Source organism: Gopherus flavomarginatus, chromosome 5, assembly GCF_025201925.1.
Source record: "Gopherus flavomarginatus isolate rGopFla2 chromosome 5, rGopFla2.mat.asm, whole genome shotgun sequence".
Lineage (NCBI taxonomy): Eukaryota > Metazoa > Chordata > Testudines > Testudinidae > Gopherus > Gopherus flavomarginatus.
The window spans coordinates 28,109,163-28,126,825 of record NC_066621.1 but is presented as its reverse complement, the minus strand read 5'-3'; the positions used below and the strand labels follow the sequence as shown (position 1 = coordinate 28,126,825).

The window sequence follows — 17,663 nt, the reverse complement described above, 5'->3', positions numbered from 1 at the left end:
GGAGCAGCCATTCGTTTTCCTGTTCGCACTCCTCTGCCGTGTGAAAATCGGGGAGGGGAAGCAGAAGCCCCACTTCCCTCCCAAAATGACGTCCAGTGGGTGAAGCCAGGACAACAGGGTGGGGTGGCAAGTGGTGGCCAGACTCTCACTGCCAGGGTCTAGTCTAGCTCAGGGTCCAGCTCAACTTCCTCCCCGTGCCACTGGCCCCCAGTCCTCTTCTGCCTCCAGGTCAACCTGGGAACTAAGGCAGAAATGAGGTGAGGAAGCAAGTTGAGCTGAGCAAGGCAGGCAAAAGCGAGTCTTGTCTTCATGGGCCACTCACAATGACGTTCATTTTGTGTGCCATGGCCACGGCTGACAAAAACATCCCAGACAGAGAAGCAGCAGGCCAAAATAGCATCCTGCAAGTGCCAAAGTAGTTCCCTTGGGCAAGCATTAGCGTGAAAGTCTAAAGGTCCCTGATTCAATCCTCAGCTTTAACAGACCTTTTGTCTTTCTTTGTGCGGTGGTGGCTTGCTTTCTGGGAGTGCAGCAGCACCGTTACCTGAGGTGAATCCCTGATTTTGAGATCCCCAGCAGGACAATGGAGCATGGACTTCTGCCCCAGTTGGCCCACCTGACCTTTTAAAATCAGAGACGGGAGCTGTATTTCCCATGCGACTTATTGGTTGACCCAATATGGAGGGAACAGAGTGAGGCAGGGTGGCCCTCAGAGATGGTGCCAGAGGGAGCAGGGACTGGGGACAAAAGCTCCTCTCCACAGCTGAGCGAGGGCAGTACTGGGGAAGGGGCATCTGTAAAAGTGTCCACATGGAACGTGGCAGGGATCGGAGGGCCCAGGAGGAGATTGTAGGATGTTCAGTGACTTGGAGAAGCTGGACTTGGACATAGTGTGCATTCCGGAAATGCATATTAACAGCTTTAGGGTGGCTTGATGGGCAGAGGGTGATTGGAGGAAGGGCCTGTCTTTCTGGCCCTCCTGGCCCGGGAAGAATGATGGGGTTGGAGTCTTGTTCTTCACATTCGCAGTGCTCCATAGCACTTGTTACTGCTATATTAGTGTTTATGGTCCCCAGCTAAGGTGTAGAAGGAACTGGCTCCCTCCCTCTGGACTACACAGTGTTTGGTGTAGGGGGTGGATTTTAATTGTGTCAGATGGCCTGAGGACCGCTGGTCCCATTTTCCCAACTGTCAGAGGAAACTCTTCTATGATGACCACTATCTGGTGCAGGTTTGTAGCGAGGTCAGTTTAGAGGACATGTCTCTCCACAGTAGAACCAGTGGAGGGCAAGAGGTAGCCTCCAATTCCTCTGATCTGAGCTCACACCAGACACAGATGCAGTACACCTTTCTGCAGGGATAGGCCAGGAGTCACATTGATTAACATGAAAGAGAGCACGTCGACAGCCCAGTTGCCACCCTCTTCCTCTTGCCCAGGTTTAATAGTCATGGATAGGCAGGAGGGAAGAAAAGTCCCAGGCTGGACCCCAGCACACCTCTCCTCCTCCGGGCATCTGGAGCAGAGGCAGCAAGTGCTGACAGCTCCAAGGGAAGGCTTAAAAGCCACAGAGCAACGGAAGGTAAGGCAAGAGGAGGGGAGGATTTCCCCCAAGAGGCTTTTCCCCAGCTGCTGAGAAGCACCCAGGGCTTGCTCTTGCTGCTTGTTTAGCAGGCTTCCTGCTTCTGATGTACTTAAAAAACATTTTCTGATTACCTTTGGAGTTTGTGGCTAGCTGTTCTTCACACACCTTTTTGGCTTTTCTTATTACATGTTTACACTTAATTTGGCAGTGTTTATGCTCTTTTCTATTTACCTCACTAGGATTTAGGGATCTGGGACAAAAATCTGTCTGGGGATTGGTCCTGCTTTGAGCAGGGGGTTGGACTAGATGACCTCCTGAGGTCCCTTCCAACCCTGACAGTCTATGATTCTATGACTCTAGATCCCTTTCATGGTGTGCCTTCATTCTGTTAATATGCACTGTCTGCACACTTTCTTAACCATGGAGTTTCCTCACATCATAGGTTAGCTCATTAACCCTATCACCTCAAAGGGTCCATTAAAAATGCCTTGCAGTTTATTCTTCTTCACAGGATCTAGCACCAACACCATGCCCCCTAATTCAAATGCTCTTGCCTCAGCATCTCTATCGTGCCACATCTTCTGAGCTTCCTGGCTTTCCTTCAGATTGTGCTGAACCAAGTCTATCATCTGCAAATTTTCCCTGAACTGGGTCACATACTCAGCCACTGGTTGTGCTGTATCCTCAACATTTCCTTCCCAAGAATCACAAACCAGAACCAGGGGTCCCCTGACCTGCCTTCCATAGAGCAGTTTAAAGGGAGCAAACCCAGTAGATTTTGGGGGCACACTCCTGTAAGCATACAGTAGATATGGCAGCATAACTTTCAAGTCATTTTGGTGCCTCGCTGCACACATTTTCAGCATAGACTTCAAAGTTCCAGACCATTTGTTTGTGGGTGGTAGGGAGCAGCTTTTAGGGGCTTTATTCCCCCACAATTCCCATAATGGCTTAGAAACAACAGCCGTAATATTGGACCCATGGTCAGACAACATTTCCTTGGGGAAACCCATGCTCCTAAAAATAGTGAACAAGGCTGTTGCCACCATCTCTGCCTCAGGACATCGGATGGCAAATGCTACCAACACAAGGATATACTTCCTCCCATTCCTGGAAGGTTTTGGAAGTAGTCCCACAATATCTACAGAAACTCTGGCAAATGCCTCCCCAATAATAAACCAATAATAGACCTTGCTAGGCCCCCTTAACCCTTTATGCTTCTGGCACAGCTCCTGCAATAATCTCTCACTATCTGAAAAAGATGAGGCCAGTAGAAATTTTGCTCCAGCCTGTTACATGTTTTGCCTATACCCAAATATCTTGCAAATTGACCATCATGCGCTAATTTAAAGAAGTCACTTAGATATCCCTCAGGTACCATGAGCTGTTTGCAAACCCCTGCCTGGGGATGCTTTCTCCCCGCAGGAGGTTCTCTATACAACCACCCATCCTGCATGAAAAACTTGCCTCTCCCTTCCCCAGCTAGGACTTGACCCTGAGCACCATTCCAGGCCCTTTCTAGGGACACATCATTCTGCTGCACCATCATGAATTCCTTCTGTGTTTCATTCAAGTTCAGAACCACCTCTGACAAATTCTCAATTGACCTAGCCTGAGAGACAATCTCTATCTGTTCGCAGTCTCCCTCAGTGCCTTCAGTCAGAGTTACTGCCTCAGAACCATACTTCCCTTATGACCTGGTTATGACATTAACCTGGTCAGGCATATCTACTATGTTATTCCCTACCAAAACATCAGCCGGAATCAAGTTTCTGACACCAACCAATACCTCACTTTTACATCCTTCCCACTCAAGGTGGATTTTATCCATCAGCAGTTTTACACAGTACTCAGAGAGAACTGCTATAGATACACATTCCCTGGCAGCCTATATTCTGACCAAAGTAATATCAGAGCCTGTATTTCACCATCCCCTACATTCTACCCCATTGACCTCTGCACCCTTTATACATTTCTTACTTTCTTTCCATGCCTCAGTCCTAAAATAATTTGAAGGCTCAATTCCTTTTCTTACACCACTGGAGATTATTGAGTTAGCATAACTGCAGTGCTTGCACCAGGACATAAGGTGGCCTTGTGGGGGTTCATTTGGCTAGCCCGGGTGTTCAGAATAATTGGGTTGGCATTTACCGAGGAAGTTGGGATTGCTGGCTTTGGGGTGCTCTTCAGATTTGGGCAATCCAGCCTTATGTGGCCGGACATACCACAGAGGTGGCACCTAACCTGTTTATCTTTGGGGTAAGAGTTCCTTCTTTCTGCGCTCCCCTGAGCGCTATTAGACTTGGAGTTGGGTTTATTTCTAAATTCCTTCCTTCTTAAACTGGGGAGAATAGTGATTACTCTTCTCATGGGATTTACACCCTTCTCGAACCCTGTTTTGAATATATGCATCCACAATTTCTGCAGCATGTAGGACTGACTCAGGCTCTCTATCACAAACAGCTGCTCTAATATTTTCAGGAACAATGTCTAAAAATGCTTACAAAGTGATTAAATCCAATAGTTTTTCAAAAAACTGTCATGTGCCTTTGCTCCAAAACCCACTTTTTAACAAAACCCATCAGCTTATGAGCACATTCTGCGAAAGTACAATCATTAGACATTTTAAACTTTCTAAACTTAACCCTGTAAGATTCAGGAGTGACCTTGAATCACCTTAACACAGAATCTTTAAACAGGACATAATCTAAGCTTCTTGTTTCCTTTAATTCATTAAATATTTCCCTGGCTTTTCCAGTCAGCCTGGTTAGCAGGACAGGCATTCGCTGTTCATCCGGGACCCCGTGCAGAACACATAGGCATTCAAAGGTGGACAAAAATTCCTCTATGCCTTCAGTATCTTTGTAAATGGGGTAAATCCTTTCCCAGTTTTTACTGTTGTGGAGGAGAAGTTGAGTTCCAGGCTGCAGCAACTTCCTCTACTCTTCCAAGATTTGAAGCTGAAATCTGGCAGATTCCTGTTGCATCTGGTGAGCCCTCTTCTCATCAGCCAACTGCCATGTGCCTTGCATGGGCTTCTTTCTCCTTCAGCAGCTTCCTTCTTTAATTCAGCATTTTCTGTTCAAGTTGCTGCTGGTTTGCAGTTTTTTTGCATTTTAATTGCATCTACAGTATCAGGTGAGGGTAGTGCCCCTGCCTTCTGATCACTGGCCACTAGCAGGGATTTCAGTTCTTGTTCCCAGGCTTTCTTTTTTTTAAAAAAATAACCCCTTTTGTAAACACAGATCTTCCAGGGTTTTTCTCTCAAGGCCCTCAGATGATTGTTGCTCACTCATTGTAACTGCTTTTAACCATCAAAACTCTCAATATCAAAATGAAAGTTTTGAATAGCGTGGGGTTCTGATCCAAACTTAACTGACCTGGTTCTGTGGATCCTAGCCAGATTATGGTACTGTAACCGTGCCTTTGTGAGTCACAACCGAGAATACCAAATTCAGGACAAACTGCTGAGAAATAGGGCAGACACACCTCAAAACTGAGGGTTATTCTACCATAAAATATGCCAAACCAGCAACAAAAATAAACTTCTGTTTCACTACATTGGCTAACAAGAAGGTCAGAAATGCAGTTTCCTTAGGCATTCCAGTTGTTTTATCATCACCAAAAATACTAGACTTAAAGATCAGTGTGGTTCTTTAAAACCAATTTAATCAAATAAAAGGTTATTCTGATCCCAAAGGACCAGCCACACACCCAGGTCAGTGTATAACTCAGATCTTACCCAATAATCATGTGGTTGCCAACCTTTTAGTATCTAAAATCTAAAGGCTTATTCATAAGAAAAAGATAAGAAAGAAAGAAAAAGTTAAAATTGGTTAAAGAATTGAATAGAAACAATAAATGCAAGGTTCTTGGATCAGGCTTGTAGCAGTAATGGAAGAAACTGTTGGCTTAAGTCAAGTCTCTATTGCTTCCAAATCATTGGAAGGTCTTCAGTCTCTTGGTTAGAATGCTCCCATTAGTATAAGGTTCATAGTCCAGAGGTTTGAACAGGAAAGAGGCAAAATGGAGATGTTTCCAGGGCCTTTTACAGCTTCTGCCATGTGCAGGGAACCCATTGTTTCAAACAAAGCCCTCAGCACAGCTAGTGGGAAATTACAGGTAAAAGATGGAGTTTGGAGTCACATGGGCAAGTCACATGTCCATTCATGATTTTGCTCAGTCAGAGCAGAGGCCATTACCTATACTTCAGATGAAATTCCACAGGAAAGTCCATTCAGTTCAGATGGATGTCTCATGGTCCATTATGAGTTAAGTGTTCCTTGATGAGCCACTTAATTTGAATAGTCCCTTTAAAATGCGCAGGCCAAATAGCTTGTGGGCATTACCACAGGAACAAACATTTGAAATACAGGTATAGATCCAATACTCATAACTTCAAATACAAAAATAATACATGCATGCCAATAGCATAATCATATGCAGCAAGTCATAACCTTTCCACAGACACCTTACTTGGTTCACTTTGTACAAGATGTGTTGCACTTATATAACAATGATCTACATGGTAATATTTTAAACAGATTAATGTCACAGCAACAGAGGACTCAAAATATTCCCCCTTTTCTCTCTGCTCATGGTAACAACACCTGGAAGGATAAGGAACCACTGAATTGGGGGAGGAGTCCTGACTAGAAGCTTTCAGCCAGAAAGGCATATGGTGAGATAAACCTTTTGCTTTGAATTCACTTTGCTTATTACGTTAGACATTATTTTTTTACCTTTTATTTCTTTATAAAGAATTCTGACTTGCATGCCTCATTACTTGTAATCACTTAAAATCTACCTTTCTGTGGTTAATAAACTTGTTTTATTGTTTTATCTAGATGAGTGTGTTTGAAGTGTTTGGGAAAATCCCTTGGAGATAACCAGATTTGTGCACATCATTTTCCATTAATGAAATGATGGACTTTATAAGAACCTGAATTGTCCAGGAGTGTGCTGGGGAGTACAAAACTGTGACAGGGTCCCTGGGGTGCACCATGCAGTGTGAGACCACTGAGTCCTCCAAATGCACCAACCTGGGCTGCCTACCACACTGTAATGGACCGTACATCAGGTTCCAATCAAACTGTCCCATCACCACAGACCTGTTTAGTAGTGAATGTGAAAGCACTCAGTCAACTTTATTATTAATGAAGCACAGTCCTAGTATCCTGTAGACTCTACAGGACCACTACCACATGTATGCTCATCATAATGGACCAACTCAGTCAGCGGTGGGACTTTCTACTTCACCTAGGCTGGCCAAAGACACTTCCTCTGAGACTCTGTTTTGTACACTGATACCAACAAGTTTCATATTGCCCATCTGACGAGCCAGTTACTGCCCCTCTGACATGGTCAGTAACCACTCTTTACCTTATACATGTTGGCTCAATCAAAACATCTCTATCCATCACACTGTCATCCTGACCGTATCTTTAAGAGAGGTCAGAGGGTCCTGGTACCATCCTTCTGGAATGTGTTTGTGTAAATGTCCTGTGCCTAACACTTCTCAGGAATGTGTATGTTTTTGCAATATGATCCCTGTTCTTGACAGATTCTGTGAGCCTGCATGCCAGCAGAGCTTGACTTCTGCTCACAGTCTGTCTCTTGCAAGGCTTCACCACTGTGACACTGCACCCCATATTCATCATAGAGGTATCATTATGATATGATTAAGACATAGTTATAATGCATCTTGTACAAAATATTTCATGTAAGGTGCCTATGGAAAAGTTATGATTTTCTCAATATGATTATCCTATTTGTATACATGTGTGACGTTATTGATATAAACTGGGACCATATAGAACATGGGTTGCAACCAAGGTCCTGTAGTGGCACCAAATCTTATGTAAAGGGGGTCATATAAGGTGTCCAAGACCAAGTTATGAGTTACTGATTATGATTATGCTGGCTGTATGTCTGTATCATTTTGGTAGTTGAAGTTATGAATATTGGCTGTATGCTGTCTGTATTTCAAACTTGTGTTGTGTTACTGGGAAAGATCCCAGACAAGTTGGTGTCAGCTCTGTTTAGCCTGCTTGATGGCCCATTAAGGACCATCACCTACACAATTGTCCCATCGAGAGAAGGCAGTTACGCCCTGTGACTCAGCAGGGTGTGCAGAAACTGGCCCATGTGACTGCAAACTCCATTTTGCTGTAACTTTCCACAGCAGGAACAAAGGAGTGTTCTTACACCTGGAAAAGCCTATATAAGGCGGAGGCCTCATCTCCATTTTGTCTTCAATCCTGCTTCTTACCTTTGGAGGGACTTTGCTACAAACTGAAGCTCTGCACAAAGGACTGAATGACCCATCCCAATGGGGGATGTTCTCCAGAGACTTGATTTGACCCTGCAGTTTACTCCATCACTGCTACAAGCCTGAACCAAGAACTTTGCCATTACTGTATGTAATTGATTCCATTTAACCAATTCTAGCTGTCATCTCTATCTTTTTCCTTTTATGAATAAATCTTTAGATTTAGATTCTAAAGGATTGGCAACAGCATGATTTGTGGGTAAGATCTGATGTGTATATTGACCTGGGTCTGGGACTTGGTCCTTTGGGATTGAGAGAACCTTTTTCTTTTACTGGGATGTTGGTTTTCATAACCATTCATCCCCAGGATGTGTGGCACTGGTGGTGATACTGGGAGACTGGAGTGTCTAAGGAAATTGCTTGTGTGACTTGTGGTTAGCCAGTGGGGTGAAACCGAAGTCATTTTTGTCTGGCTGGTTTGGTTTGCCTTAGAGGTGGAAAAACCCCAGCCTTCAGCTGTGACTGTCCTGTTTGAGCAATTGGTCCTAAATTGGAACTCTCCGTTGGGTCCCGCCAGAACTGCATCATCACAACATGTATCATTTTTGTGTCTGGAGTTATGAATATTGACTAGGTATCTGTATTTCAAATGTGCTTACTCTGGGTAACATCCAGAACTGGCCTTTCAGGTATAACAGTGTAGAACCTAGACAAGTAGTGATGGCTCAGCAACAAAGACAATGAAGCATGAAAGGGCTCAGCCTTCCTGAGAAGGCACTAGTCTATGAGTAACGTCTGCCATGACTCAGCAAGGCAGGCAGGGGCATGTGACCAGACCATAGGACACTGAGCTCCATTTTGATACCTATATTTTTCCATAAACTGGGCTGTGACCTGAGCTTGAAACAAAGGATTCCCATCCTATGGAAAAACTACATAAAATGAGAAGTGACATCATCTCCGGGCCTCACTCCCCACATAAGAGATGTCCTGGAAACATCTGAGGAACAAAGACTGAGCTGGGGGAAGTGCTGGTCCCAGGCTAAAGGGATACAAATCTGTGTATGGAAATTTGGTGGACTGCTTTATCATCAGTCAGGGTGAGAAACTGCCAAGTCAAATCCTATCTATCCAGTATATTAGGCTTAGTTTGCAGTTTCTTGTTTATTTGTTAGGTAATCTGCTTTGATCTGTTTGCTATCACTTATACTCACTTCATTAACTACAGAAAGATTTTAAGGGAGTATAAGAGATAAACTGATCAAAGCAGATTACTAAGGAAATAAAACAAAACATGCAAACTAAGCTTGATTCACTAAAGAAACAGGATACAATTTCTTACCCTAAATGTTGGATTAGGCAGGATGAAGAGTTTCTGTAGCTCAGAGTCCCAATTATTTCTTCTTACAGACCAGAACCCTGCCTCAGTCTAGACTCTCTGCTGCCTTTCCCTTTGTTCCTCCAGGTATTTTCAGCAGTCCTCCTTCGGGGAAAGGCAATGGAGGACAGTATCCTTTGCTCTCCTCCCCTAAGATTTACATAAACCAGGAATCTTTTGTGTCTAGGTGAGATTTGAATTCACAACCTCAGCATAGCTCCTCAGCATTGCCCTAGAAGTACTATGTGCTAACCAATTGTGCCACTGGAGCACCTATTAATTGCTATTCTCCCATTTCCCCAGGTTGATAAGGGCGAGGAGTGACCTCAAAACATTCTCAGTGGAGCTGAGAGCTGGTAGCGACAAGTGTTCTACTCAATGGGGTGGATTCTTCTTAAGGATTCCAGGCATCATTTGACCCTTTTGTTCTTCTCTGTATAATAACAAAGCTGGTTAAGACTCACTGCAGAGTCTTCCTGCAGACCAACAGATCTGAAATCACTGATCACCACGTCTAAGCATTAGTCCTGCTTTGGGACAGCGTCTCTCATGCAAGAAACTGCCTAGTCTGCACTAGCAGTGAGGCTCCCTCACTAACAGCTGAAATCAGGGAGAGCTGTTTGAAGTGCAGGGCCCCAGGGGTGCTTGAACAGGGGGGAACAACACCCCAGGACTTTTCAAAATGGGAAGGCTCTGCCTTGCCCCTTTGTAATGACCGTAAGGGAGAGTGGGGGGGGGGAGCAGAGAGCAGTGAGTGGGAGGTGGGGTCTTGGGGGGAAGAGGCAGCATAGCAGCGGGACCTTGTGAAGAAGGGGGGGCAGGGGCGTGGCCTCGACTGGCAGGGATGGGGCTACTGTTTGGGCTCTGGTGGCTGCTACTTTTAGGCAGGGCTGCCCAGAGGGGGACAAGTGGGGCAATTTGCCCCAGGCCCTGGGCCCTGCAGGCGCCCCACAAGCTCTGGCCGAGAATCCCTTCCCTGGCTAAAGGCACCTTTTTAAAGTTTTACTCGCCCAGCAGCAGTCTGGGTCTTCAGCGGCACTTTGGCAGCGGGCCTTTCACTCACTCCAGGTCTTCAGCGGCACTTCAGCTGCAGGTCTTTCAGTGCTGCCAAAGACAGCCCTAGTCTGGAGCAGTGCATGGGATTCTTCCATCCTAAGTGCAGGACTGGGCCCTTGTCCTTGTTGAACCTCATGAGGTTTCTTTCGGCCCAATCCTCTTTTTTGTCTAGGTCCCTCTGTATCCTATCCCTACTCTCCAGTGTATCGACCGCTCCTCCCAGTTTAGTGTCATCTGCAAACTTGCTGAAAGTGCAGTCCACGCCATCCTCCAGATCATTAATGAAGATATTGAACACAACCGGCCCCAAGACCGACCCTTGGGGCACTCCGCTTGAAACCAGCTGCCAACCAGACATGGAGCCATTGATCACTACCCGCTGAGCCCAACAATCTAGCCAGCTTTCTATCCACCTTATAGTCCATTCATCCAGCCCATACTTCTTGAACTTGCCGTCAAGAATACTGTGGGAGATTGTATCAAAAGCTTTGATAAAGTCAAGGAATAACACGTCCATTGCTTTCCCCTCATCCCCAGACCCAGTTATCTCCTCACAGAAGGCAATTAGGTTAGTCAGGTGTGACTTACCCTTGCTGAATCCATGCTGACTGCTCCTGATCACTTGCCTCTCCTCTAAGTGCTTCAGAATTGATTCCTTGAGGACTTGCTCCATGATTTTTCCAGGGACTGAGGTGAGGCTGACTGGCCTGTAGTTCCCCGTATCCTCCTTCTTTCTTCCCTTTTTTAAAGATGGGCAATACGTTAGCCTTTTTCCAGTCATCCGGGACCTCCTCCGATTGCCATGAGTTTTCAAAGATAATAGCCAATGGCCCTGCAATTACACCCGCCAACTCCTTTAGCACCCTCAAATGCAGCGCATCTGGCCCCATGGATTCGTGCTCGTCCAGCTTTTCTAAATAGTCCCGAACCCCTTCTTTCTTCACAGGGGGCTGGTCACCTCCTCTCCATGCTGTGCTGCCCAGTGCAGCAGTCTGGGAGATGAATTTGTTCGTGAAGATGGGGTGGGGAGGGAAGCATTGAATACATTATCTTTTTCCACATCATCTGTCACTAGGTTGCCTCCCTCATTCAGTAAGGGGTCCACACTTTCCTTGACTTTCTTCTTGTTGCTAACATACCTGAAGAAACCCTTCTTGTTGCTACTCTTAACATCTCCTGCTAGCTGCAACTCCAAGTGTGAGTTGCCCTTCCTGATTTCACTCCTGCCTGCCTGAGCAATATTTTTATACTCCTCCCTGGTCATTTGTCCAATCTTCCACTTCTTCAAATGGCACTGCCTGCCAGTGCAGTCAGCCTCACTTGGTAGATAACAAAAGGGATCGAGTGGCCTTCCATTTTCTGGAGAGTGGCTGACAACACCAGACCTTCTGCTCTGAGGAGAAACTGATGTGAGACAAGGCAGGGGAGGTGGTTCTTGTATTGGACCAACTTCCGGTGGGGAGAGAGAGAGAAGCAAAATGCAAGTTGCACTCTTTCTCCAGCAGCAGGTAGTCCACGTCGTCTCTCTGATAGCCTGGATGCCTGGGACAGGACCCGGTTACAACTACAGGGCACGCAAGAGCGAGGGCTTGGGTAGGCAGGGGGAGGGGCCCAAGCAGAGGGGCGGAGCCATGTGAGCATGTATGCAGATCTGTGTGCGAGCAGAGCATTGTGGGAGCAGAGGCAAGCTGCCCAGCAGGGCACGATTTTGGCACCAAGAGCTAGGTGTGGAGAAGAGAGGGGCCTTGGGGACACGGCGGGGCAGCTGTCGGCAGTGGGGGCTGGTGTAGGCGAGGCCAGGGGTTGGGGCACGGCAGTCCACCCCGTGTATTATAAGTATGGGGCGAGTGAGGATGGGCAGTGGCTGGGCAGTGGGAGCTCATACTTATCTGGTAGGGGAGATACCATGATCATGAAGGTGGTTTTCCCAGGGTGAGATTTATCCATTTCATTGTGGGTGTGTTGACTCCTGAGATTTCTACAAATGTAGGAAACTCAACTGCATGATTTGTGGTAGTGGGGGATTGCATTCATACTCTCTTCTGATGATTGGTTGAAAAACAGAAAAATAAAATCCTTGGAGAGTGCTAGTCAGTGGGTTGGGTATGTTAGGTACAGTGTGCAGCTGTGGGGTTGATTTTAACAAAAGTAGTTTTTCCCCTGTGTCTTTGTGACTGCTCTTTTCTGCAGGCCCTGTAATTTTGGCACCTTTGTCATTCCCCTGGTGATGAGGCCAACAGAGAAAAAGCAAAGCTCAGCTCTGAAACTTTACCTGTGGCTTACAAGGCTCTCTGCTTTCTTGGCTTTCCCTGGTTTTTTGCAGCTGATCTGCTCTCTAGTCTGCTTTTGAGGGGGCTTGGACTAGTGCCTTCTTTTGCTCTAAGAGGAGCTGCCTGCCTGCTCTGCTTCTTTCCCTGCTTGTAGCTTCTTGCCTGGCCCTCCTTCTTGGGCTCTTCCTCCTTTGACGGGAGGACGGCCTGTCCAAAATGCCTGTCCCACCTGGTCCCCTCGTCCAACAGGCAGCCTCGCACCCTGCCCTGGGGTCGTTTTGGCTTTTGCTGTCTGTTCCTGTCTCTTGGTGGCCACCCTGTCTGTGCTACGGAGACTAGGCTGTCACAACCCTGTGCTGGAGGAGGTCTTTCCATCATTTCAGGCCCATCGCCTCCCTGAATGCCCTTAGCTATGCTGGGGGTTAGGGCGGTGTGGCCGCGTCACCCAGGAGTGGGTTCCCCTTTTGCGCACTCCTGACAGACGGAGCTGTTTTGACTTAACTGTTCAGGACGCACCAACCCTCGAGCTTGGTCTGCACAGAGAATGTAAATCGGCGCGGCTACATCAGTCCGCGCCTTGGTCAGAAGAATTCTTCTGTCGACCTAGCTCCCGCCTTTCAGGGAGGTGGATGGCCTGCACCAACGAGGAAAACCCTCTCCAGGATCCTTCTCTGGGAACAGTGCCCTTCCGTTTGGGGAGATTATGCTGCTTAAAAAAAGAGAAATAGTTTAACTGGGTTTCTCTGTGACAAGGTTGACTTTGTATTGCTTCCCTCGTGCCTCCTTATAGCAGTTGTGTTCTGAAATCTTTAGGGTTTGACTTCATTTAGGATGAAATCTTGCTGTAACTTTATTCTAATTTTGAAGGAGTAACTAGACCTGAGCTTTTTGGTGTGTTATTGGAAAATTGTTGAAAAACCTGGGATTCCACTTTCTGCTGCCTTTCCATTACATTTCCTCTGAAAGCCCACTGAAAGCCACCACTTCCCACATAACTCTCTCAAACATGAAGTCATCAGGCATACATAAGATGCTTACAGTTTCACTCCATACCAGTCCAGTTCCTTGCTGTTTCCTGTCTAACCACTGCACACCTATGGTGGTATCCCCTCCCTGCCCGGAGCTGCTTCCCGGCTTTTGCGCTCAGGACAGGAAAATGAGAATGGAGAGGTAAGCTGTGCAGGGAACAATTCCTCAGCTTGCACTCTACTCCCCAAGGGCCTTTTGGGGTCTTCTACGGACTTCAGGTTTCATTAGATTTCCAAGGTTTATGGTCTCATTAATTAGCCATCTCTCCTAATGCAGGGATCCTACATGTCAGACCAAAGATCGATGGCCCAAAAGAGCTAAGAAACAGAAATAAAGCTGAGCACTAGGCGTTACATTCAGATGAGCATCCAGAATCTGACTGTGCCCTGGCATGTTCAAAGCTACCGAAAAGAAGGAGCTTGTCAGATCCCTCTGCTAGCACCCAAATCTGGTGTCTAGTCAGTCTGCTGGGAAATAAGGAAAAGGAAATGAATAAAGAAGTCAGGCAATAACAAGGAAATGAAGAGGTTTGTCGAACGGGTTCTGTCTGATTTACCATCTTCCCAGCTACCCATCAAAGTTAAAGACCTAGCCCAGTAGCCTGTCTTCTGACAACGGCCAATTCCAAGTGCCTCAGAGGGAATGACCAGAACAGTGAATCATCAAGTGCTCCATCCCCTATCGCCCATGCCCAGCTTCTGGCAAACAAGGGTTAGCTAGAGATACTGCTGGTGAAGAGCCATAGATGGACCTATCCTCCATGAATTTATCTAGTACTTTTTTGAACCCTGTTATAGTCTTGGCCTTCGCGACATCCTCTGGCAAAGAGTTCCACAGGTTGACTGTGTGGTGCATGAAGAAATCTTTCCTTTTGTTTGTTTTAAAGCTGCTGCCTATTAATTTCATTTGGTGACCCCCTAGTTCGTGTGTTATGAGAAGGAGTAAATAACTCTTCCTTATTTACTTTCTCCACACCGGTCATGGTTTTATAGACCTCCATCATATCTCCCTTTAGTCGTCTCTTTTCCAAGATGAAAAGTCCCAATCTTATTAATCTCTTCTTAGAAGGAAGCTGGTCCATATCCCCTCATCATCGTTGTTGTCCTTTTCTGAATCTTCCCCATTCCAATATATCTTTTTTGAGATTGGGGCTACCGCATCAGCACGCAGTATTCAAGATGCGGGCGTACCATGGATTGATATTGAGGCGATATGCTAGTCTCTGTCTTATTACCTGTCCCTTTCTTAATGATTCCCAACACTCCACTGCACAGTGAGTGGATGTTATCAGAGCACTATCCTCAACGACGCCCAGATCTCTTTCTTGAGTGGTAACAGCTAATTTAGACCCCATTGTTTTATAGGGAGAGTTGGGATTATGTTTTCCAATGTGCATTACTTTGCACTTATCAGCACCGACGTTCATCTGCCATTTGGTTGTCCCGTCACTCAGTTTTGTGAGATCTCTTTGTGGCTCTTCGCAGTTTGCCTGGGGCTTAACTATCTTGAGCAGTTTTGTATCATCTGCAAATTTTGCCACTTCACTGTTTACCCCTTTCCCCAGATCATTTATGAATAAGTTGAACAGTACTGCTCCCAGTACAGACACCTGGGAATAAGAGAGGGAAGATCCTCTTCTCACACTGGCAGACCAGGTGCCAGCTCATGCCAAGGCCCCTAGGCCTTACTGAAAAGTGACAAATGCATGGCTGAAAACTAGTCTTGCTCACCTGTTTGTTAATGTTGTTAAAACATGCCTTAGAGTTATAAAAATGTGTTTAGAGTTTATGACAAGCTCATGAGTTGCTGCATGCATTATTCTCACCTATAATATCTGTAGCCCATGTTGTAAGGTGATATATAAGCATTGGCTCTAAAGCTGCAAACCCCCTTGCCGCCACCCTGCCAGAAGTCAGGAGAGAAGCATTACCAAGTGTGAAATGCTAGTTTACCAGAAGAAGCGTCATCTCCTTTCCAACAAGAGAAGGCCCTGACTGAGACATCAGACAAGCCACTGCAGATCATCCGTGGACAAAAGACTTGGTTGATTGCGCCCCCTCACACACCCACGAGGAGGCAGAGACCTGCACAAACACTTGCCCCCATCAGCTTGAGCTCTGGGGGAATGGAATAAAAATCCCTGTCAGGAAGAAACTGTTGTTCCCCCAATGCTGCTTGGACTTCAGGGAGACAGCACGTCTTCTAAGCATAAGCAAGGGATCCCGGCTGTTTGGCTAGGGTTAGCCGTAAAGGACATACAGAGCTTGCGTGTTACAGCAGCTTCTACTACACCTGGGTGGCAAGATAGAGTCAGGGGGCCCAAGGGGGCTGTATGTGACTCCATGTTAAGGCTGTTCTAGTGCCTGAGGAGTTCACACTTGATACTTGGTGGGCGAGATCAAAGTGTGGAACACACAACTGTGAGGATCCCCACTGCCTGCCAGCCCCAGGCACCGGCAGCTCCTACTCTCTGGGGCTCTGGCTGCACTAGAAAGGTAAGTTTCTAGCTTGCCTGGTTCAGAAAACTGGAAGGGAAAGAAAGAGAACCCACATTACATTATTTTAAAAAAAGAATCCTCATGATTTGTAAGCCACTGTCGTGATTTTGGGGATTTTCCAATAGTGAGGGTGGCAACAATGAGAAGTTACGGGTTATTATTTAGCATTTAGATTACAGTAGGTTTGGGGGGGAAAAATCAGGACTGGGGCCCCTGTGTGCCGGGTACAGCATGACACCTAGTGCCTTGTCTTGATCTTACGAACCAAGATACATAGAACGTAGGCCAGGTGGGGAGAAGTCGTGTAACTCATGCATTGTTGATATACACGTAACCTCAAATATTCCCACCCCCCCCTCCAAAAAACAAAAACAAAAACAAAAAAACAATTAACTCCCCAACAGACCCAGAGTCTGGAAAGCATTTGTCCCTCATACTATTGAAAACACTCACAGCAGAAAGAAGGAGTCCAGCTTCTTAAATAATTCTCTAGCAAGACAAAGAAGAACCTCTCACATCTATAGACTCACAAAATACTTCCAAGAAATGGTAACTGTATAGTGTTTATCATAAAGAAACAAAAACGCTTAAGACACCAGATTTTTCTGCTACTTCAAAAAAATCTGCTTGAAAGAAAGATTGTCACAGTTCAACTCTTCTCTGATTTTCGAACCAGAAGGTTCTCCCCTAAAGGAGATGCAGTGCTTCCAGGAATGGTGTAATACCAGGTCGATGCATGGGGCAGACAAAGCAAGCTTCTGTTCTAACCCCGCCGTTTCAAAAATCAACCTAATATATAGTCCTCACATCAAGGACACACCAGATTTAAAAGTTTTATTAAAGTAAATGTTTGAAATGAAATATACACAGGTTGAGAGGGAAGGTACTGTACATCTGGGGTCAGGCTTGGGTTATTGGGGGGTTACAAATATCGTTTACAAGGATGAAAAGATACATACATATCACATAACCGGCATAGACCCAGATTGGGGTGCAAAGGTTCTTAAAGTGTCAGTGAATAAGTAGGTTTGGGTTCACCACCCATGCAATGAATAAGGAGTCCAAGTCAGTATCAGTGGAGCGGATAGGTACATGGGTGGGGTGCGTCCCTTGGTCCCTCAGGGAAGGAAGTGGGTTATTTCCCTGGTCGGCTGTCTCAATTACTCAGTGTGCTATTGGCGGTGTCCGGTGATGTGTTCGGTATAAATGTCTCTTGACCACCTGATGGTGTCGGACACCATCAGCTGTCTCATGAGCCGGGCGTAGCGTCGACTGACCCCACATGCTCTCAGAACCGGCTCTTTGTGGGGGTCCCATGAGCCCAGGGCTCCCACGATCAGGGCATGTACCTGGACTTCGTAGCCCTGGGCTCTGAGGGTCTCAGCCAGCGAGGCACACTTCTACTCCTTCCGTGCTCTGGCTCGTGAAAGGCAGGTGATCGGTTTTCGAAAGGTACTGTGATGTCTACCAGGAGGGCCTTCTCCTTTTCTGCATCCGTCACGACGATGTCGGGTCGCAGTCGGCTGTCTGTCCCGGGGATGGCGGAGTCGATGGTGATCTTCCCCAGGGACAGTGGGA

General features: G+C 46.4%; 1 non-coding gene across 1 annotated transcript; it reads left to right on the top strand.

Moving 5' to 3' along the window:
- Positions 1 to 12,169: 12,169 nt before the first annotated feature.
- LOC127052994 (U1 spliceosomal RNA) lies at positions 12,170 to 12,333 on the top strand. The gene has a single exon (XR_007774922.1). It is a non-coding gene; the product is annotated as a U1 spliceosomal RNA (small nuclear RNA).
- Positions 12,334 to 17,663: the final 5,330 nt, after the last annotated feature.